The 19,984-nt window shown below is 37.6% G+C and overlaps 1 protein-coding gene across 7 annotated transcripts in view; it reads left to right on the plus strand.

Annotated features, from left to right (window-relative positions):
* SALL1 (spalt like transcription factor 1) overlaps window positions 1–19,984 on the plus strand; it is a 217,813-nt gene that overhangs the window by 152,330 nt on the left and 45,499 nt on the right. The gene's annotated exons all lie outside the window — the stretch shown is intronic.

Consider the following 19,984-nt stretch of genomic DNA (forward strand, 5'->3'; position numbering starts at 1 on the left):
ATTTGTGCTGGAAATGCCTATATGGAAAAGAGAAAACTGGCTGTTTTTCTACAAGGATATTTGATGTAGGGATTGTGCTGCCTGGGTGCAGAGGGCTTGGTAGAGTGTTGTTAATCACAGTATATTTGCAATTTGAATGTTTTTGGAAGCATAAACAGATGGAAGAGGAAATGTTGTGAAGTATTTTTTTTTTCCTGCATATGTTGCTATGTAAGCAATGCTTGTAAGGGCATGTTGGTGTTTCAGTTCTGACTGTATGGGGACAGTGTGTCCAGTGGGATAACCTGTAGGAGCAGTTGTGTCTTTGCCAATGACTTACAACTTGTGCAAGTGTCTTCCTTTTTCTGTTCCTTCCCATTTCTTTACAGTGAGCTAAATGGAAAGCAGTGTTAGCTGTGCATATTGCAGCCTAACAAATGTCTTTTCTGAAGGATGTTATCTCTATTTTAGACCTCTGTTAAAATCGTTGGTTGGTTGGTTTGTTTCAGTCCTGAGCAATGAATGGGGCAAACTCCCCTTTATATACAATGTGTACTATAAAATACAAACAAATATGCTGCTGTGCAGACCTAGTTTTCAGTCTATACTGAACATAGAGTATATACTGAATATATCACTAAAGCAAAATAAGAGATTTGTACTTTGCAGAAAAGGAGATTGTGTGTTCCTGACAAGAGCGTATTTGGCTATTAATGTCTTTATTAAAATAAAGAAGATAGGGCCATGGAGGAAGGAGTTGTAAAATAGGGCCGTCCCTGTAGTAAAACCAGGCATTCAGCTGTTAGTAACTGGCAATGTTCCAGCAGCTTCAGCTCAGCTATGTTGATTTTGCCAGCTGAGGAACTGACCCTGAATATTATCAAAGTTTTCTTGGAGGTGGCAGGAAAAGAAATCCTTTACAATTTCCTCTTAAAGAACTCAGGATTTCCGTTTTTGTAACTGCAAACTTCTGAACAATTCAGTATGAAATGTGGAGCACAGAGACAGGCAACACCACACTGACTGCATTTGATTAGGGTAATCCTTTTTTTCCCTTCTATGTGGTTACTACAGCCAAGCGATTATTTATCCTACTATCAATTGCTTGAAGCACTGTAGAATACAGGTTAAATATTCTCGTGTCAGTGTGAGTTTTTACTCCAAGTTCTCATTGAAATCTAATGGCTTTCATCTTCAAAAGAAATTTTAATGAGTTCAGAGTATCTACCCTTCTGTTTTAATTGTTGTACTTCATACACTTCACATTCTGGAGATCAAAACCACCTACTTCTCATTTCTTTCTCACCTGAAAATACTGTTGACAAGCTCTTTCCAGAGCTCTCTTCTGTCTCTTATCACAATCATATTAATGTGACACGCAGATCCAGAAATATGCAGCATATGCATTATTGGAACATACATCTAAAACTTATGCTTAGCACTTAAAAAGTTAACCTGTGCTTACCAGAATTACTTTGATACCTGAAATCATAGACAGCTTGCTATTTCAGGATCTGAAACAGTCAAAACAGAGCTAAAGCACTAAATAAGTGGTGGTAAACATTCACAGTACGAGTACCCGTTGACTTCTCCTGGACCACATGTGAAACAAAGCATGCAAAAAGTATTTTTGTGTATGTATGTGTAGGCAGCTGTGAATATGCTGTTGAGCTGTACTTTTCTCACTTCCTTAGGCCAGCTTGCACGTTTCTTAGGTTATATTAATTCATTCTTTTTGGTTTGATTGTATCCTTTCTTTCACTTGTCCTCATTATAAATATTAACTGCTATTGGCTGGTTGTGATAGACAATAGACAACTTTGCAAGTGAAAAGATAGCTGTATTTTCCAAAGCAGCTGTAATTGCAGTTTATAATTCAGTCAGGATTTAGAATGTAAATGAAACGCAAGCATGACCTGCTGGCAGTTGTAGCAGTTAAAGCTTTCTGAAATACTCATCTAGTCATTTTCCAATATTATGAACAGGCTGCATTTTGTTTATTCAGCCAGCACTTACTTAGGGAGAGTTACTTCCTTTTTGGTTTCATATAAAATTGTGTGGCATAATGTACTTCCATCAAAGTGCAAAACATTATGATGTTGGAGGGTGTGAGCTTGGCATGCCATTGGCCTTGCAGGATATACTATGTGGACATAGTTTTAAGTGATTCTTTGACCCATCCCACAGGTCTGGATTGTCTTTTGTATTGCTTTTAGCAGATTGTCCAGTAGATGATAATCTAGAGAGCTGCATGTTGTATGCTCCAATAACAATGGTTAGCAGGCTATGAAAATCTTGATCTCTATTCATTAATAAAAATGCATTAATAAAGGTGGACAGATCACTTAAGTTTATAAGAAAGTGGGATAAATCAGTAGTAGAACTATCTCTTCATTATAGTTGATATTTCTGCTTTTTTTTTTTTTTTAATAAGTTGTGACAGTGAAATATTAAGATCTTGCATAGCGCCAGGCTTAATGCTGGTTCCTAGATGAGGACCAAACCCAAACACCAAATCCTGCTGTAAGCTGTTAATATATATTAGCAACAAGTTGAACATTCATCTTCATACTTAGCTTTAGTTATGGAATGAAGCTTTCTTGGGAAAATGTGATGGAAGAACGCAGCCTAGTATCTGATTATTTTTTGTGTGCATGTAGGAAATGAGCACAAAAATAGATTGCTTGCATTTTAGAGATGTATTAAGCGTGTCCACTGAATTAAATCCAGTTAAGTCTAGAGTAAATCTATTTTCAGGATTTCTGAATTGCAGCAGCAAAACACAGATCTGGATTTCTAGATCTGACCACTTGGTGTAGAGCTTTTTTAAAAGAAATCCATAGTTAGTAAATGCCGTAAGCCAGTACTTGTGCTTGTTTCTTGATCCAGTTTTAGAGCTCAGTTACTAGTTATTGAAGACTCTTTAACACTGTGCTTTTTTAGCTGCTAATTTACTATCAGCCATCCAAGGATAGATTGCTAGAGCATAAATGAAATGCTGTAATTATACAAGGGAGTGGGTCGCTGACCTTTGGATTGCAATATCTTGTCTCTTTTGTCCTTTCCTTACACCACTCAGTCTATAGGATGAAATTGCATCTTTTTCTTTGGTTGCCTCAAGAATGAGGTGGTATTGGAAACTAGTGAGGCGTGGTACAATGTTGATGTTCATAGCTTGCAATAACTTACCTATTTTCATTTTGTTTGATTTTATTAACACCTGGGTCTCCAGGGAACACAGGAAGGAGGGAGGAGAGGGAAGGAGAGAATACTTCAGCAATAATCTAATGATCAGCACTTACACTTCCCCCCCAAGCCTTGCTGTTATATCAAGTGTCAAGATACCTCACAGCCAAGCAATTTATAATACAAAGTGTGTGTGTGTGTATAAAAGGAGATGTGCAGATGGTAGAAAGCTGTATGTCATGACACAGACACATACATGCAGGACAGCAAGGGAGTCATTAAAAATATGGATTTTTTTCTAATGCAGGGGCTGTTTGTGAGCTGCTGTAATTGGCATACATCAGTGGAGCTACCCAGAAATTTACCATCTGAGCAATTAGTCATTTAATGGAAATTAAACAAAATTCCTCATAGAAGAGTGCCTTAAAATTTTTGGGCAATATTTGAATATATTGTGAAAAGACAGAAGAAAACAGGGACTCTGTCAAGCTGGGAATATAACCCATTTCTGTAGTCAGAAGCAGAGGAGTGAGGTGACAGTGCATTTTTGTTACACTCGCTTTGAGGAGTTGTCTGGTGCCCAAACTAGTGTTTCTGGATACAAGCCTGCAGTCTAGAGGTGGCAGCTAATTTAGAGTTGCCACAAGTATTTAAATAACACAGCAATACATCACAGTAATCAGCCTTAAGAGAGCTGTGATTTAACATGTCTGAATCACTGGGTTTACTGACTTAGTTGAATGAGAGGGAGCAAGGGTAGGGAGAAAGCCAAAAGCTTGTGCAGCAGTTTGTAGTTGTATTTTGTTTTCTTTTTTAATGAAAGTTAAAAGTGAAGATGTGTCCAGATGGTTGTTTGGATTCACCATGATTGCCTGTATTCTCAAGGGCAGATTTGTTTTTTATTTTGAAGTGACTAGTTGTGTAGGAAGCAGTGGAATCTGCAGGCTGTTGACAGTACTATATTACTTACTATTCATGCTCTAGTGCTGCAGCAGCAAACTTCTTGGAAAAACGAAAGGTGGTCTGCAGCTGCATGAATGGGCAAACTGACGTTATTCTCTTCTTGTCTCTTAATCTCCATCTATCATCTGTCATGTTGCTGTTATATAAGTGTGTGACCATGAAATGAAGTCAGTGGAGAGAGCAGGACCTGCTGTTCACAGAGCAGCCAGAGCCACGTGGTGTGCAGGTGGACAAAATAGCTTCCCTAGCTGTGTAGGAGGGAGGAGAGCATATTAATAGATTCAAGGTTTTACATTCACTTGCGTATGTGCACACAGCACTACTTATATTTGATCAGGGCACTGAGTTTAACGGTGTGATAAATAGACTAAAGGCGATGGGGGCCAGGAGTGTCTACAGAAATTTAAAGCTGTAAAAATTTGTCTTAGCTGAATGCGTTCACTTCAGCAGAAAAATGCCCTACTGTTATATAGGGAAAATCCTCCGATTGAAAACCGGAGTGAGAGAGTCAGTGTACCACATCATCCATGCTTCCCGAAGAGGTTTCTTTTCTCAGTATTGTTTAACCTCGCCTGAATACATGTGATCTTTGGTATATGTCCTAGTTGAAATGCTAATTTCAGCAGGGCAGTAAATTTCTTGCAAGATTTTAGGCTTAGTGGTTACTGATGTGTTGCATGGGATATCGTTACAGCATGGTTTTATGAACTCTACAATTATTATTCATCAAAATTAAGGAAAAATTAACTTATCAGTCTATATTAACATATTTCTTAAACTAATAAGGCAACATAGTCCATGGAGTTTAATTGGGTGCTGTTTCAGAACTAACTGTACATACACTGGGTTACTTCCAAGGTCACTAATAATTATTATTATTATGCTACACTGAATAGTAAAATCACTTTTACAGACAATTATGATGTATGCAATGCATAAATATTTCTCTTGCATAAGTTTCTGATCTGATGCACCACGAGATGTACAGTGATGTGGAAAGCTGTTGTTGCCTTTCCTCCTAACATAGTAGTGCAGGAAAGTTGCATTCTTTGCTAGCTGATTGCAATGAGAATTTATGCAATATATATGAGGAATCTCAGCTAATTGACTTTGAGCACTTGTTAATCTAACCTCTCAGTTTTACGGAAGTGCGGTACTAAGGACTCTGTACATTAATAATAATGTGCTGACCACACATTTGGAGTGAGCAGAAGGTTCTGCTACCCAGTCAGTGCCTATCTCCAGCAGGAATGAAGTTAAGTTGTGTGGCCAGATGATCTGCTCATCCCTTTCACATTTGAGACATTCAATTCACCTCAGGTTCTACTTGGCTTTTACAGAACATTACCTTCTTAGTTTCCTTTAGAAGGCACTAAGTCCTTCAGGCTTCCTATCACAGACCATCTTGTAGTGCAGATTTTATGTTTGGGTTGATCTTTCTCATAGGTAACCATCACTAGGTTGCTCTTAAGACTGTGTGCTAATACTTCGACCTAGCTTCAGCTTTTAATAAGTGGAGTGATCTAGTTTCCCTTTACTCAACAGTCAATGAAGGAAGGGGAAAAAAAAGAAATCTCTCTAGATGACATTTCAGACACTTTATTTTCAGATAGGATTAATCATTCCCTGGAAAAATGAAGGGATTGGTACAAGAAAGCCCCTCATCAGCAGTACTGCTATTTCTGGCTAAGAGTAGATGTTCTAAAAAGCAGATAGGCAGATATTTAGATTGGTTAGTTGGTTACTGGAATGGTTACCCGATCTAGAAAAAAGATTTCAGTAAAGGAGCACTGGTGGCCAATTTCCTGCCTGCTTTTTTTTTCTCTTCAGTATTTCAGAAGCAGCTTGTTTATATATCTGTCGTAATGACAAGGAATTGACAAATGCAGACAGTATCAGAGTTCTAAAGAAATGACAACTCTCTTTTGAAAACGTAGGTCGTATCCATGTAGCAAATTGAAATAATTCTCCCAGACCTTGTCTTATCATAAAAATTCAGTTATCTCCTGGTTCTGCCTGAATACTTGAATCTACACAAATCCAAATAGATTTAATAATTTCTTCTGAGAGCTTTATCAAACCATTCTTCTTTTCAGTCTATGCAGTCAAGAGAAGGTGCTTGAAACTTGTGCCATTCCAATTATTAGTATTTTCATGAGTGGAAAACATCCTGAAGAGACAAACCAAGCCCTCATTCTGAGGGATTCGTGCTTGTAACATTTTCATCACTAGATTATTTTTTTTTTAAATATATATACTTATTGTGCTTATTTAATTTTTATTAACCAGAACAGATTGTAAAGATGCAGAAATTTCCTCCTATTCTTCAGCATCTTTATGGGGTTTGGAGACCACAAAAGTAGGCTCCTGAATCCCACAGAGCTGGTGAGATGGCAAAGTTCTCTGCATGGAGAATGAATACATACATGTTCTCAAAGTATCAACATGTGAAGTTACTTCAGTTGTGTAGCTTTAGAAACCTATTTGGTTTTATTACTCATTTGCATCATCAAAGGTTGTGTATGTTTGAGGGGTACTCATTCTGTAAGGCTTTTTGGTGGTTTGAGCATTGAAAAGATGGAAAAACATTGCTATGAGATGAATAGTATTTGAAGAACATCACTGCTTCCAGCTGCTCTTAAAATTGACCTTTAGAACAGTGAAGTTAGTTGTTGGGTGTTTTCTAAAGCGAAAGTTCACTAAGAGAGTTATAACAGCTTTAGATAATATTAAAAACAGCAGCAAAGAAAGAATCCTAACTTGCCACTGATCCCTCTGCTGAGCTGCTGAGGGCAAACAATTTGCTCTTATCAAATTTATTCCATTTCTTGCAATGCTTTTGCGTTTTGTAGAAGACTTTCGGTGCAGGACAATAAAAGAAAGGGAGGGGAGGGGGGAGGTTGTAGTCAGCTTTGGAAATCTATTTGCAGAGAGGCAATTTCTGGCAGATGAAACATTGTAAATTTTGACACTTGTGTAATGACAAACCTTCCTTCTCATGGAAATACTGCCATTATGCTGAGAGAGAGATATTTCAATTTTAGCATGTTATAAACAAATAGTGATATTTGCTCTGAGCAACATAGTGTATAAGTGAGCCACCATTGGTAGGAGGCCTGTTCCCTTAGCACCCATGTAGGCAGACTGATCATACAGAGGGCCTCCGTCAAATCTATGGAAAGCCTTGAGTGTAAAAACTCCCAAATCTTGTTTCCCTGTAATCTGCACCAGATTTCTTCCTTGGAGAGGTGTCTCTTTGGAGGGGGGGAACGCAATAAATAAGAGCAAGCTCGAGTTACTGAAACAAATTTACAGTCTGTCATCTAGTATAACTGATACTACCAGAGCCAGATTTTGAAATAACTGGTGAAGATCACTGCAAGGGATCTCTCCAGCTGAGACACTGCAATATGATCTTTCAAGAGCTCAATGGCCGGTGCCATGAAGTGCACCCTGGTGGGCATTGACTTACAGGGACCGCACAAAGCATTTCATCGGTCTATTTGCATACAAGTGATCACTAGCTCTGCCAGCTGTACTGCCTACATGCGTGTCCCAGCCCTGTCTTAGCATGCTGAGTTCCTTATGGCGTCAGTCTTTCTCAAAGCAGAACAGCTTCTATTCCTCCCTTCATGCTGATGTTGTTCTGTGTAGCCTCTGATCTGCTTAAATAGCCTGTGTAGCCATGACTAACAAATCATTTGTATTCACAGCATCAGCTTCAGGGGAAAGACACATGGTGGCTCTCAAGGGATTTGAATGGTGAACAAAACACAAACACTCAACCTGTTTTAAGCAAATAATTTTTCTTCAAAGAATTGTGAAGCACTGAGTTGCAGCCTATTCTGAAAGGCCCTTTTCTGAAACGCTGGGTGGTATTTTTCACTGTAAACAGCCTCCTTCCTAGCAGTTGGAGTAATCAATTAACAGGGTCCTGATTACTGATTTCAGTGAGTGAGAGAAAGAGAGGAGAATTTAGTTCTGTAGCATTCATGCCTCGTGTGTATTTATGAACAGGGATGAATTTTGCCATCTCTTAGTGTTACTTTGAATACCATTTGCAGTTCTGAATATCTACTTGCTATCTGTTCAATCAGATGCATACTTTCTGGCATATTTTGCAGGTTAGTCCTGTATAACCATAGAACCATAGAATCGTTAAGTTTGGAAAAAACCTCTAAGAACATCTGGTCCAACTGTCCACTTACCTCCAGTACTGCCCACTAAACCATGTCTGATTTTTTGTACTACAAGCACATTAGCACTAGTTCAGCTTCTTTATTTGCATCATGCTACTGAAGTAACATATATGTTAAGGACTGGGATTTGGCCTTTTTTACTCACTGAGTGGAATGGTCAGTCATTAAAGAACTTCCTAAAGTTTTTCAACTAAAATTATTGCTGATATCAGTGGGGGGAAAAAATGGAATTTGATTTCTAAGATCTTTATTAGTATTTATGCAACAGATTGTTTTCTGTCCTTTAATGCACTGATAGGCTGTATTTTTTTTTAAAGGTATAACATTAACCTAAGAAAAACTGATGGAATATTTGATAAATTTTAGGTAGATAAGAACCTTAGCATAGAACTTAACACAGCACATCATGTTGCCCAACAGAGAAGTGTGTGGAAAGGAAGCCTGAAATGTGTCTGGAAGTTGATGTCAGTTGGGTTTTGAAGGTGGTGCTTTATGAGTACAATATTTTAATTGATAGATATAAGGGAGCAATCAAAATGTAAATAGAATTTGGTTTACATTAATGCCTGTTTACTGTATAGATATATTATATATGCTTTTAGGAAGCCGGACTCAATTTCAAAACATATCTTTAATTCATGAATTGTTCAAATGAATTCCATTTGCAGCTTAAAAAAATATTGTGATTAAAAAATTATGCTTTTTCCTGCACAGAATCAACTTCATAACTTTGCATTATTTCTGTATTGAAAACTGAGCCAGAAGGGAGTCCTCTTATTTCTGAATTTCTTAGTTCTGAAAGTGTCACTACCATTTTTAATGTTGTAAAATAATTTTCAGTTGACTGATTGCTTTCACTGTGACAGCTGAACCTTCAGTAGATTCTAATAAACTCAACTTAGGTTAAAGGCCATAATTCATTATAGTTATTGTTGTATGCTGCACATATTTGAAGTACCATATGCTGAGGCATATGTTGTAAGGTATTGTTTCTAATTATGAATTTATGGTACATATAGGATAGCTATACAAGGGGATAAATCTAAGCTCTTCTGCTTTCCACTAACAGTAAATAGAGAGAAGGTAGCATCTACTGTTAAGGACGACTTTTACCCCTCTCCTTTTCTTCAGCTGTCCTAGAGTTCCCATCCTTCTGGGGGTACAAAATGAAGTCATCTGTAGCATCTTGGAGAAATTTTCTCCTCTCTAGGTGACCTGATAATGGCAGCAACTGATGTAAGTGATAGCCAAGTGTAGAAGTTCATTCTTACAGCAGTGATAGTTTAACGTGAGTAGTAGGCACACAGTGACTTAGTGGCCAATTCTCAATGCTGATGGAAGGTTCTCCTGGGGATAGCTTTTATGTGGTGACCTAAAAACCTTGAGTTCAGGAGGCAATTAGGTGGCTATCAGGATTGTGCCCTTTAATGCTAGGATAGCATTTAGTTAATAGCCCATCTACTAACGTGTGAAAGATACATACCCTTTCCCCTCAGTTGCAGCCTGTATTATGTGCGTTATTCAAAACCAAATATTTACACTCAGATCAATGTTTGAGCTTTAAATAATTGCTGGAATCTTTACTGCAGGTTGGTGTTTTTTGTCTTCTAGACCATCAGTGACCGCTATCAAAAATAATTTTACAATGCTGAACTTTTATCGCAAAATTCATGTGGGAAAACTTTAACAAAATGCTTGATTATTTTGTAGCTGGGCATACTGTTACTAATGCCTGCATTTAGTGATGGAGGCTATAAACTGTAAATCATACCAGTGTTTCCCATGGCAGAGCAAGCTGCAGTAGTGATCTGATGGTGCCCTTTGACCTCTCTAAGGAAGGCATAGTGGGAAGTATGTGAGGACACTATGCTTGATTAGTCTCTCCCTAGTTTGCCTGGGTAGGAAGATAATTGAAAGCACAAAGGACTATGGAAATTGAAGGTTCTGAAATGCACTTTTCAAACACATGCAATTTTAAATCTATAATGTGTCATCTATATCAGCGGTGGACATTGTCTTCATTACATAAATACAATTCTTTCACTAATACAGTGCAAATAAGGGTTAGGCAGCATCTGCAGCTATTGTAATCCTCACTTCAAAGAGCGGTATCCATTTTATATTCTTAAAAGTCTAAGAATTAAATAGAAGCTTTAAACAGAAGAACTGTTGGTCTGGTTCATTTTGCATTCTCCAATTTGTAGCACTGAATAAAGAAGTTGTATTTTGTCTACTATGTGATTTTAGAGAGGGAAAAAATAGCAGCGTAGCTTATACTTGACAACAACTGGGGACTGGGAGAAGAAGGAATTTGGTTTAGCTATTTTAATACACTGCCTCTATAAACTGGTACAAGACTATTATTCTGGATGTTTTCTGGTCTGTTGAGTCCTAATGTAGCTAATCTCCAACAGATAGTACTGCCCAGGGTTCCTGTAAAACAATCATCTGCAAACATATTTATTAACCTTTGTTATTTAGCTTTCTGCAAAGTGCAGGCCACCCTGCTGAACAGTCTACAGCATTTATTTACAATGCTGACTCGTATTAGACATCATTAGGTACATAATAATTATAATAATTATGTGCATTGCTTAGGCTACCCTGCTAAATAACAACCACTTTTATTCAGAAGTCATAATTGCAGCATCTAGGCTTAAAATGAAATCTAATTAGATGTCAGTTCACCCTCTTTCACACATAATCTATATCTCCTGTACAGCTATGAAATCTATCTAGCAAAGATTTGTTTGTTTAACCTGAAAAAGGATCTGTGTGGTCTGTCAGGTTAAAGCTATAAAGTTGTGAATATTTTATAAAAATTATCAGAGTTCTTGCAACAGAACGTCAGAGGTTTTATATTCCTTTTTTGAAGGAGACATAATGCTATTTCACAAACCTATATCAGTGGAGATGGGTTGTCTTTTGCAGCTGATACTGCACTGGTTGACATAATAGCTCTGTAACTGGGTAGTGGGATATAACCTTAAAATTCCCTGTTAGAGATTCGGAGTTCTGCATATTTGAAAATGATCTTAATGTGAAGCTGTAGACCTCGTTGTGTGAGATAGATGTCTGCAGTGTTTTCAGTAAGACAAACTTTTATAGGAAATGTGGAGGTGAACTGATCCTTAAAACTACATAATGATTCATTTGCTAAACCTGATTTCTCTCTAAGGAAAGGGTTAGTTGATAACATTGCCAGTGTTAACTGTTTTCTCTAGCACATGACCCCATTTGAAGCTCCATCTAATCTTTTTCCAGGGCGGTAGCTGGCACTGACCTTACTCCATCTATGGCTATGAAGCCTTTTACTGTGTAAGAAGCCATAATTGGATGATCACAAAGGAAGTTTTAAAAGCTTGGGTGCTCCTGAGAAGATAGACAAGTGGTAAAGGGCATAAACTTAAACAGGTTCACTTCCAAACATCTAACAGGTTACAGATCTCACAGATGAGGCAGCATGTTCCTTTAAAAAAGGCTGGATTTGAATCCAAGTAGCCATAGCAAGTTGCTCAGTGCTTTTGTTGAGTGCTCTAGATGTGACTGGGAACAGTTATTGGTGCCATAACTGTGCTTCATTATTTCAGTACTGTGAACTCTACTGTCTAGTAGAGTTATGTTAAGTGGGCTGTTAAGGAAATGATCAGGTGTAGTAAGTGAAGTAGATGTATTCACATCAGTCCTGAGGATGTTTCCACCCTGAAGTCTATTCAGTGCATTCTGCTAGGGCAGGACTGTGACTTGTGGCCATCTGAGTCTCTCCAGGTGTTTTTCAGCATTATCCAGTCTCACTCAAAATCATCCTTATGCTTCCTAAGCACTAAATTGCTTTCACACAGCCATTTTTAATTCCAAAGCCATTTGTTCCTCTTCCAATGGAGCCCTCGTGCTCTTTTCAGATTGCCCTACATTTCTGTCATTGGTTTCCCATGACTACGTGTAACTAAGGTTTTGAACTTAAAAGTCTCCCTTCAGGATAATTTGTGAGTTTGGAAACATCCAGACACTGCAGGCACTGCACTGACATTTATTCTGTTGTGTTAATCACCTGTAACTTATATGTAAGTAAAACTCTTCAGGTTTTCCTCTCATTGCCTGGCACAGTGTTGACCTCTGTGCCATTACAGACTGATAGTAGTTTAATTCTAGCTTGTAATGTCAATACCACACTTTCCTTATCCCTTCACAGAAGGGTATCAGAAAGACATATGACTGTGAAGAACTCCAACACCAGCAATTCAGAATCTGACTGGTCAGTCTGTGGGCAGAGCTGAGTACATACCTCCTGGAAAAATCACCTGGGTCTCTGTTTTCAATGGAACTGCCATCATCTCAGCAATTATACCTCTTTTGGCATAAAACTATATTGTTTGTATGCTAATAGGAGCATTATTGAAGTGATAGCAAGCTTAGTGTGGTTATGTTTTAAATAGATTTTTTTAAAAATCAACTTAGAATTATTGCTGCAATGGAAGCAAAGCGCCGTATAAGCTCATGCAAAGACATGCATGTACATGTGCATGTTCTCTGAGAGGCTGCCTTCTAAAGTTTTCAACTAGAATTTTAAAACTGACCCTTTGGGGTATCACAGAAACTATGACATCAACCTTTCATGTAAAATACCTGATACTCTACTTCATTCTGGTTGGCCAAGTCCCGCATCCCTTAGTGATTCTGAGCATGTATACCCATTCAATGCATGTGGATATCCACGGGCATTTCATTTATCTTGGTTGTTCTGATCGAGACGTATTCATCCTGGAAAAGAGAAGTTGACAAGTATTGACAGATACAAGATATTAGGAAGGTTGCAAAAGTAAATCTGCTTCGGGAGTTTTGGAACTGTTAACCAATGAACTTTGAATGCCTTGAAAGTTCAGGTTCATCTTATAGTTACTCTGCAGTGCAATGCTGTGCACTGATACTTCCTTTTCCTTGTGTCATACAAATTGTTTTACAATGGCATTAGTACCTTATTTTTTTTTCCTCCTAGCAAATTAGTTAGAAGTTGCACACTTTGAAGTGATCTGAAAATCTCATGCAATGTGAGAGACAAAACTTTGTAGGCTGACATAGACCAAATTCTTTCATTAGTCTTATCTGTCAGATTTACCCGAGTGCAACATCTTGCACTTGGCCTTCTTGAGCCTCATGTAGGTCACATGGGCCTGCTTCTCAGTCTTGTCCAGAACAGGAGATAAAAGGTTATTTAGGAAAGTCTGAAGGGATGAAAAGAGGGATTGCAGTCTATTTCTGCTTTAGGGGGCTTACTTGTTTGTGTTTCTCGTGATTTGGATGTGTGTGGTGTCACGTAGAAAAGGCTTGGTGTTATTTCTGATAAATCTTGTGGTAGAGATTATTAGGTGTCTTATACGAACAGGAAAACCAAGCTGGGTAATCAAGCACCTGGTTAGATATGAGGTGGACATCAATGTATTATCAAGACTAGAAGCTTGCATTTCCTTAAGTAATAATTGTGCTCTTGAAGTTGTAAATTGGGTAAGGGTTTTCTTCAACAGGAAAAAAAATAAAATAAAATACATAGTTTTAAACTGCATGGATTTCCTTGTTAAATACCTAGAAATAATGAGCAAGGAATTAATAGTATTATAAGTGTACTTTGTTTCTGTTGCTTGGAGAGAAGTGAAAACAATTATTTAAAAAATATGGAGATATGTAACAAAGATATTGGACATAGAAATAAGACCAAAGAAAAAAGGATTTATCTCTTTAGAAGTTGAAAGTTAGAACGTTTCCAAGTTTTGATTTCTGAAAGGCCAAGAACATGCGAAACTCATTCAGTGGTGCCACTATACTGTGTGGAAATAATAAAATCAGGTATAAAGGTAAGATAGCTTGGCCCAAATATAGAAGGTGATTGAATATTTCTATTTCCTGCTTTTGTACTGTAAGATACTTAAGATACTGTATCACTGCCCTAGTTTACCTGATGTAAATCTTGATATTTATTTTGGATATCTGCATTATAAGGAAACCTTCAGTCTAGAAACAAGTAAAAATCACATTTGGTAACTGAAGTCTGAAATCAGATGTCAAGTGAAACAAGTGCAGGTTTTCAAAGGAAGGAAGGTGAACACTAATTGCATCAGTTGTCCAGCACTTAAAGCATTAAGAGCAGAATGGGAATATTTTTTTTTGACATTTCTGACATTTTAAAATGCTTTAAAGGTTCAACACCAACCAAGGTGTTGTCCTACAGCATCTGGCACGTGTTTTGTAGGTGATCAATATGCTTCACCAAGGCTGTAAACTTGTGAATATTTGTGCTCAAAGAGAGTTGAAAAGGGATCTGAGAGCACATGCTTGTTTTTGTGGGGAGTCATCATGCAGAGCAGATACTCTGAGTGCCTCAGTGCCATTTTCACTGACGTAATTACGCTCCTTCGTGCTCAGATCCATACAGCCAAACAAACCTGAGATGGTCTTGTTTGTTTGCTGGATGTGAATGCAGTGATCCTGCTTCTCCCCCTAATTTTCAAGGTCCCTTGGCATGTTGATCTTCTATCAGTTTGTCTGTGTGGTTTAAGGCTGGTTGCACAGGGCAGAGTGAACATGATCTAGCTGGCATAGATACAGCCAGTACAAGAGGCTGCTAAGTCAGCAGGAGACGGTTACAAAAGCACTTCTAAGGGAAACCACAGCATGAGGCAACACTGTCTATAACAAGAAAGAGGAAGGATGGAAACAATCTCTTAAAAATAAAGTGCCTGACTCTAGTCTTGCTTAAAACTGGAGTATGTCAGGCTGCTGGGATGAACACTGATCTGTAGGGTAAATAAGGTCTGATTCAGGGCCCACATCTGACTAGTGAGGTATAGTGAGACTGAAACAAACAGGTACGGTGCCCATGAGAGGGACAGTTCATACCCCAGTCATTCCCAGCATAAGTTCAGAGAGTTTTCTGTGGATATGTCTGCTGGCAGTTCTCAGTAGAAAAAATATATGGGTAAATCTTTCCTGTGCAGGAGTGTTGCTTCTGCAGCCAAATTCTGTTAGCTTCATTTGTTAAATATTACACTGCTTATCTGATGAAGGCAACTGTACATATTGTATCTTCTGGAGAGGCATCCTCTGACAAATGTTGAAAGAAATTGCAAGACCAACTATGTTCATACTTTTTGATATATTGCTTTTATGTTATGAAACTCTGGCCATGACTCGTGCACATATCACAATAATTCAGTTTTAATAAAGGAAATTTGAGGCAAACTGTCTTGGGACTGCAAAACGGCATTAACAGGATGTCGATAAATACACTATAAGCCTGGGAGCTCATCACTCTCTCTTTCAACTCATTTCTATGCCAGTGTCTATATAAGAGAGTTGAGACTAAAGTTTTTAAATGGGGATGTTTTAAAATAAGTATGTTAAGGATAGAAACCTTGTGAAAATGATTCAAGAAATGTACTAAGCTGTCTGTGTTTATTTGTTAAATTAACCCAAGGTTTTATAGTTCACTTGCTTGCAGGGTTAATGTAAATACTGGAACAGGCCCTGTCAGAAGGAACTTCATCTTGATTTTAGTGGCAGTAGAATCAGCTCAGAGTGAACAACTTGTAGTCCCATATGCTACACTGCCTCAGGGCTGCATCAATCCTGGGAATTTGTTTTGAACTCTGTCTGGAAATTATTGAATATATTTTTGAATACTTCTTCACTGAATGATGTGATCCTTCTATGGAGTGGATAGTGAAAAGGCAGAACATTTATCCCTACATTTTTGCATTAATTGAATGCGTGGCTTGTTGGCTTACAGAACAACCTTTTCCACAAATAGAGTTAAAGTATTTGCATCAAACATTAAAAAGGCAGAGGAAAAACATGAGTCACATTTGTTTAAAAGCTGGAATTACCATTATCACAACATACTTGATTATATGCAAAATGGTGAAGTACATTGAAGATGGGAAATGGTCTTGGCTTTTTTTTTTTTTTTTTTTTTTTTTTTTTTTTTTTAAGAAACTGACTCCGGACATCTGGCAGCAGTGTATTTCACATCAGTGAAACATGTCTTGTTTGCAGTGTACCTAAGATCTCTATATTTAGATATTGGTCCTGCAGAAGAATATTCTGGGCACTGGGATAGGATTTATCAATCTAAAATGCTACCACACAAGATAAAGGTATCAGACGTTTTCACTTTGTCACCCACTGTACATTGTCAGCAACAACTGAGGTGACTTGCATTGAAATTTAGTATTTGCACAGTTATAAAATACAGTGCATCTGGTTTGAAAAAATAAAAGCAATCAGAAAGGCTTGCTTATTTGGATGCCTACATTGTGACAGTTCTGTACTTGCTCATGTCGTTCATTAAGCGGACTGATATTTTTTTCTTGGTATGCTGTGACTGTAGGTGGCGAGTGATACCTGCAGGAGCACAGGCAGCCTGCAAATCTAGCTATTTCTGCAAGTGTAGGTACATCAGACCTTATGTGCTTAAGCTTAAAAAGAAAAAAAAAATGAAAATGGAGGTTGATATAAATCATTCCACAGCAGATATTGAGAGATAAGTTTCTCAGTTAAAACCCGTGGTGATCCACAAACCTTACGTGCTTTAGAAGTGAACAATTACAGCGGTTGGGAAATAAGATGCTTTTTCTCTTTTAGAGGTATGTAACTGATTGGTATCTCTGTTTCCCACAACAGTGATTCATAGCAGATGAAATGCATCTAAGTTTTTTTTCCCTCTTACACACGCAGGGTATGCCAGGCCTTGAGATTTTGAAATATTTACAAGCTTATGCTCTGTTAAGTGGACCATGCTGCCACATAGTGGAAGTCTGACACACTCTGTCTTCGCCCTTCTTAAGTCACACAAATATAAAGATGAAATAATAGCATTGGTTCATTTCTGTAATAATTAACTGCACATTTATACTCCTAGCATATCACTGTTGATGTTTACTATTTGATCAAGTATGATGGATGCCTTGTGGTTGCAAATTCACATTAGCATAATTTCATCACCAAGGGACCTATGAAAAGGTTCAATTATAGAGCAATCTCATTAATACCAGGGCTTGTTAAACTAATAGAAATAGACACCCCAACAGCTCTGATATGGATACATGTGCTTGGAATATAATTAAAGGAAAAGTAACCCATACCTGAAACAAGTGTGAATGATATGACTGTGATGGACTAGGCGAAGCGTAGGAAATGCTGTTACAGTTTAGAGGATGTTTTGTTACACCTGCTCAGAGAAAAATAATGTCAGCAAAAAATTTAGGCAACTTTCTTCTAAAGAAAGATTTATTCTTTGTTCTTGATAACCATTGTCTTACCTTTTGATAGAAAGCTGTTTAATTTGTGCTGCCCCTTGATAAGGTTAGCACTAGAAGCAGAATACTCACTTGCTTTTTTTTGTTAACCCCTTGACTTTAAGCAGCCATTTTTCTAAATCTTGAAATGGGAGAATAAACTCCTACAAGTTTCCTTACCACAACTCTTGTTTGAGGTCCTGTTTATTGTAGCTGTGAATCTGGGTTGGCAGTCAGCTTTATCTTGGGGATGCACAATTCAGATTTTCTAGAAGAGGAGAATAGAAAACTACTGCAACTGGCATCTGTCATTTATGCGTGAGAGGAAGGAGTTTGAAGTCCAAACAGCAATCTTGCTACTGCATATTTTCGAGTGACAGGCAAACTTTTTACCTCCATTTTTTTCATCCTCAGTTAAATGCAATAATACTGAAACTGTGTGGGCATTTTCTTTTCCAAAGGTAATTTTTTTTTTCTGTGTCAAGACAATTGGAGTCCTTACAATTTATTTTTTTGTTAAAGTAGTTTGTATAATGATTGTCACATTACCATTTACTTACAGATACAGCGTGTTTATACTCTGTTATATACAACCATATCAGACCAATGAAGGCACAGACACAGAATGGTTCTCTGTTTTGAACATCTTCTATTGATGGTGGGGGGCTAGACCCTAGCACTCTTAGTCTCATTTGACCTGAGGACCTGTTTTAAACATTTTGATATAATTTATCAACACCAAAGAAATGTTTTATAGTATTGTGAGCAAAAATTTTATTTTAAAAAAGTCTTTCTGGAGCTATTAATACCTGTTTTCTATGTAGAATTGTTTACTAAGAGCTGAATGACCAGTATCGTGTACTCTGAGCTCTGACAGGCTTTAGTCTTTCTGCAACACCCCTGAAATTGTATGGAAAGAGAGATCTGTTGCTTGCATGGCAATCCTCAGCAGCAGCACATTTGGGGATACACAACAGGGAAGGATATTAAAAAGCTTTTGGCTTGGCTGGAAGTAAGTGACTGCCTTTTCCATAGTTTCACATTAGAAAAAGCAGATCCCTCATCCCCGCCCATCTGACTTGGTAATAGTAAAGGTCATTTGGAACCAATGTGATTGTTTTCTCTTGTTCCCATTGCAGGTGATGTACGAATGACCAAGCTTTAATTTAAGAAATGGTGAACTTCTCACTGGCTAAGATCTTGTGTATTCAGGGAAGGCTTGTTCAGAACTCACTAAAGTGTAAATTTGTTAGTGCTATCCAGAAAAGCCCCATGAGCCCATTCTTATTTGACTTAGTTTATACTGCTTAATAAGGGGTTTCCAAAAAAAAAATAAGAAAAGGGAAGAAAAGCCACTCTCAGGCAAGAATAAGAGTGTCAACACAGTCATGCATCTAAGAAAACCTTGTCTTTCAGACCAAGTCTTGTGACATTGGCTCTCAGCAGAGGAAAAACTTCCAGATTTTGACACAACCCTTTCCATTATTTCTCCAATCCAAATGGCTTTCATTCAGCCTTGCTTAAAAGCCAAAACTGATGACTGCTTAAGAGAACGATGACTAACCGTCATTTAGCTTGAACCTTTGTGAAAAGCAGAGTTGGATGGTCATCATAAGCACAAGGTTGTGAGTTTTGAGTTCTGGCGCTGCTCTTCATGTGTGACTTGGTATAAAGTGTCTTGTATTTTCTCTGTCTTCCTGTGATGCTGATGATTCAGGTCCTGAAGCTGTTGTTTATAATATATAACGGCTTTATACACTTTTGAAACAAATCAAAGAAGAACAGAAACCTTATGTTAAATCTAGGAATGATTACTCTTTAACACTAGGCAGTAGTCTTCTGAATCCCAGATTATAGTCAGACTGACAATTTTTAAGGGGATTTTTTTCTTTGCTAACTTCACCAACTTTAATTAGCTTTGAGTCATGCATTTTTGTATGATATCTCATGTTCCTACCATCAAGCTCTTTATCAGTTTGTGGTCATAAAGATTATGAATGTCTGCGGAGTGCTGTAGGAATTGAAAGCTGCAGCAGAGCATGGAAATAAGTATTGTAAGCACGGACAGCATCTGAGGCAAGAACTTTTTGGCAACTATAACTAGCTCCACTATAATGGATCCTGTTCAGAATACAATAACGCTCTAACAGTTCATTGTTGAATCTCATGTTTCCTTTTGAGACCTCATTTTTTTTCTTAATTTTTATAGTGATGTATGTATGCTCTGATTCCATCATGTGATCTTATTAAATATACAATTACTGCTTTTTTTTATCACTTGTTATTTGATTTCCTGCAATTTTAAGCAAAATATTACAATTCCAAAAATACTTGAAAGCTGATGAATGACTCATGCTGTAGTTCATTGAA

Source organism: Coturnix japonica, chromosome 11 (genome assembly GCF_001577835.2).
Source record: "Coturnix japonica isolate 7356 chromosome 11, Coturnix japonica 2.1, whole genome shotgun sequence".
Lineage (NCBI taxonomy): Eukaryota > Metazoa > Chordata > Aves > Galliformes > Phasianidae > Coturnix > Coturnix japonica.